The sequence below is a fragment of the Pyxicephalus adspersus genome, chromosome 2 (assembly GCF_032062135.1).
Source record: "Pyxicephalus adspersus chromosome 2, UCB_Pads_2.0, whole genome shotgun sequence".
Taxonomy (NCBI): Eukaryota; Metazoa; Chordata; class Amphibia; order Anura; family Pyxicephalidae; genus Pyxicephalus; species Pyxicephalus adspersus.
In genome coordinates, this window is record NC_092859.1 from 24,007,064 (window position 1) to 24,011,559 (window position 4,496).

At 41.6% G+C, this 4,496-nt stretch overlaps 1 protein-coding gene across 1 annotated transcript in view; it reads right to left on the reverse strand.

The window, feature by feature from the left end:
- The window catches only part of BCL2L13 (BCL2 like 13), a 27,911-nt gene extending 25,248 nt beyond the window's left edge, over window positions 1-2,663 (reverse strand). Inside the window, exon 1 of the mRNA XM_072398941.1 lies at window positions 2,510-2,663. The gene's annotated coding sequence lies outside the window, so the exon portion shown is untranslated. The remainder of the gene's footprint in view (window positions 1-2,509) is intronic.
- Window positions 2,664-4,496: the final 1,833 nt, after the last annotated feature.

Below are 4,496 nucleotides of genomic sequence, written 5' to 3' on the forward strand. Positions count from 1 at the left end.
TATATATATATATATATATATATATATATATATATATAGAATTTAAGCTCTCTACACACCTGAAAGAGCGCCATCCTGTGGAGGGACACATGAACTGCAGTGACTCTGGGCGTGGCTCCAATGCACAAAATAATGGGCGTGGCTTACAGGTGCATGATATAATAATGCCCGCGCCTAGCATTAGTGTACAATGCAAACAGTCTGAAGTCATTTTTCCACACTTTTAACCTGCTGACAGCGCTGGTTTGTCTCTGTGTGCAGGTACCCCCTCCACCCATAATGATAATAATGATGGCGGCAGACAGGATTTTAAGGCACACAGCCATTGTGTATATCAAACTCTGATCTGAACACAGGTGATGGAGGCGTGGGACAGTTAGGATAATGACCCGCCATGTGGGATGATGTGTACATAGGATGATGGTGGGTATATTAATATACTGTCCCCCATTTTCTCTTCTTCGTTTGGTTGCAGCTTCAATGCGTGGATCAATCTGTAAATGCGATCGCATGCGGCACATGGAGTGGAGGCCTCCATCACCATGGTAGTACTTCTAGTAAACTGAACATAGCTCAACTGCACATGGGGTGACCCCACAGAATCCCAGGATTTATTTAAATCTGCAATACCTGGGACTGTGCAGATGTCCATCCATACACACACACAGAGGAGCCCACTGACACTAAATCAGCGCAGCAATTGGATGAAGCATGACGAAGCATTAGACACAACGATCTCCCTTTAATTAACCTTCGCTCTCTCTGATATAACGCCCAGCGTCAGATGCTGCAAATAGTGTGCAGGGCAGATAACATGCACGGTAACAGGTCTGCTCTATACCACAGGCAGCTGCTCACTGTACAGAAGAGATATTTATTATCAGCTGACACAGTAATGTATATGGCAGGCGAGGGAGGGGGCACATGGTATGCACAGCCCGCAGCTATGGGCAGATTAAAAGGCACAGCACAGACTTATACTCCGGGGTCCGATGGATCCGCTAGAAGTCTCTTCTATCTCTCATGCCGAGTTCTCTGCTCATGAAAAGTTCCCACCAACCCTGCACTGAATGCCTGGATGTGCACAGTCGCTGTGCTCATTATAGAGACCTCCCTGCTAGATGTTTATTCTATATTATGAAAAATACAGAAGCGGGAATATGCAAAAGGAAAATCGCGACCCTCATAGATAAATACCACGGGGCACATCATGGAGGGGATTGTAATGGAGTGACAGTGCAGAGCCCCGGGCTGTGCCCTCCATCAGGGTTTAGATTGATGCCCATAATGGTGGCAAGGAGATTGTTACTACAAGTATAAAATAATGACATTCCCTCCATTGGTCAATACCCAGGTAACATCAGGCAGGTCAGATCCATTTATCCCCTACAGGGGTAGTTAGTAGCTTGTCTATCCTCTACAATGCAGATGTTGGGGGTAATAACAGTCAGCAGTCTATATCAGGGGTAATAGGTATAGAAGGTATGGAAAGAGAGTAACAAGCAGCACAAAGACTTCATGATGAAATCTTCCCATCTGGAGGGAATATGGGGCAGGTAGGTCTGGTGCTATTAGAGAGGGGTATTAGGGGTATAGATCTTACATTCACCAAGAGGCAAAACTCACAATGGGGTAAATGGACCTGGAGAGCCACATATCGGCCAGGACTTCTTCACATACGGATTAGCATGGGACAGCGCTGTGTTAGAGACCAACCTAGGGGTAATTAGTATGATGGGGTAATGTGGGGGGGAGGCACTAATACAAGAAGCGGGGGTAACTGTATGAGAGAGACACCTTACTGCCCCCACCTGAAGCTCAATGTCATGGTGGTAGACGGGGGCAGATACGATGGGGTAAAAAGGCTTTAAAAATAGGAGGAATTCTACCCCTGTCCCACCTGGGGGAAAGGATGATGGGGGTAAGAGGGGGCAGGTAGTTTCTTTTTTAATATTGTCAGTCCAAAGGAGGGTTATGTACAGCAATCAGGTAGATTGAACTATTGAAGGGGTAAAAAAGAGGCAGATAGTCTCCATGTTTAGGGTAAGTACTCCTATGGGGGCAGGTAAGTCCTATGTACGAGGCCCGGTGTAGTTGTTGGGAGTTATCACCCTGTATAGGGGTGGTAAGTGCTCTGTAGAGGAGGTAGGTTGTTTCCTATATATAGGGGGCACCCAGTGATGGGAGGTTTATATCACCCACTTGTAGGGGATAGCACCCTCTATAGGAGAGGTAAATACCCCATAATGTCAGGTAGGTGTGTGCAGAGAGAAGGGGGGGGGGGTAGTCTGCAAAAGAGAGTTAAGAATTGTCTACTGGAAGCAATTGGTAAGAAATATCATAGCGGGGCAATAATTTGTGGGGCCAGCCAGGGGCAATTATTCTGTCAGTGGGGCAGATGTTACTCTAGGACGGGAGAAGAAGCGCTGTCAGGTTACAGACGGTTACCTTAGAAGAATACACCCCGTGTCCTCCCTCAGCCAGCACCCCTGGCTCCCGCCCCGCTCACCTGTGGCCGCAGCTCGGGCTGAGCGGTCCCTCCTGTCCCGGCTCCGCTCTACACAGGAGCCGCAGCCATGATGGGGGGCGGAGCTGTCCGCGGCGACGTGCGAGGGCGACCGTCAGAGCGCAGGGCAAAAGCAACCACGCCCCCTGGTTGCCCCGAGCGCAGAAATTTCAACCAATCCGATGCGCTGCCACACAGCATGGGCGGATTCTGGGTGTAGAGGGGTCAATTAAATTAGGGCGGGGCTTAAGGTTAGAGCGAGGTTTGGAACGCAAACCAACAGGATCTGGGTTGGCGGGGATTGAAGAAGGCGGGGTTACAACGCTTGAGGGGCGTGTCATGTTAAAGGGACGAAACGTCCTCTGACTCTGAGTCACCTCTGACTGAAGTGTAGAGAACATGTGTTCCCTTATATAAAGGGTTTATATTTCACTATACAGAATTTTACCCAGTATATGGACAATATATATATCATTATACAGAATATTACCCAGTATATAGACATAATATATCATTATTCAGAATATTACCTAGTATATATACAATATATATCATTATACAGAATATTACCCAGTATATATACAAGATATATCACTATACAGAATATTACCCAGTATATAGACAATATATATCAATATACAGAATATTACCCAGTATATAGACAATATATATCACTATACAGAATATTACCCAATATATAATATATCATTATTCAGAATATTACCCAGTATACAGACATAATATATCATTATTCAGAATATTACCCAGTTTATACCGGTAGACATAATATATCATTATTCAGAGTAGTAACCAGTATATAAACAATATATATCATTATACAGAATATTACCCAGTATATAGACAATATATATCAATATTACCCAGTATATAGATATTATATATCATTATACAGAATATTACCCAGTATATAGATATTATATATCATTATACAGAATATTACCCAGTATAGAGAACATGTGTTCCCTTATAGGAAAAGTTTATATATCATTATATAGAATGTTAACCAGTATATATAGAATATATATCATAATATAGAATACTTCCCTGTGCATTTACCATATATAATAAATTATAGAATATTTCCCTGTGTATAGACCATATCTATCACTATACAGAATGTTACCCAGTATATATACAATATATATCAATATACAGAATATTTCCTGTGCATTTACCATATATAATAAATTATAGAATATTTCCCTGTGTATAGACCATATATTACCTGTGTATATATACAATATATATCATTTTATAGAATATTTCCCAGTATATATACAATATATATCATTATACAGAATGTTACCCAGTATATAGACAATATATATTATATTATAGAGTATAGACCATATATATCACTATGCAGAATATTTACTGTGTATATACAAAATATATAATTTTACAGGTTGACATTCAAAAATCTGATAATCTGAATCCCTCAGATTTCAGGTATGGATTTCGAAGCGCATTTTCAAATTTACCGCAATGGTACACCACTGTTTTCTCGAGGCGTTGTTTATATTTTGATGGCGCTGTACTCCAGAATTAGCTTGTATGTGCTAACAGGCATTCCTGCTCATTCCTTCTCATTCTATCATTTACTAGCTGATAACCCGGCGTTCCCCGGGTATTTATTTATTGCAATCTTATATTATACATGGAAAAGGAATCAAATAAAACTATAGTGATTTTCTTGTCTACGGTGTTGTTTCATTTATTTGCCTTTGATTACACTCGGCCAATTGCCTTACGATTTCTTGAAGGCATTATTACAGGCCAGAAATGTGTAAAAGAGTCCAAAAAAAGTATGTGACAATAAAAGCAAAAGGCACACTGTCACTGAGCAATACATACACACATACATGCAAATATACCTCTGACATATACCACAGCGCTGTACAAATATCAGCGGTGTACTCACATGAGTCTGAGTCATATGTCTAGCAAGTTTGGTTTAAATGTCTCGATG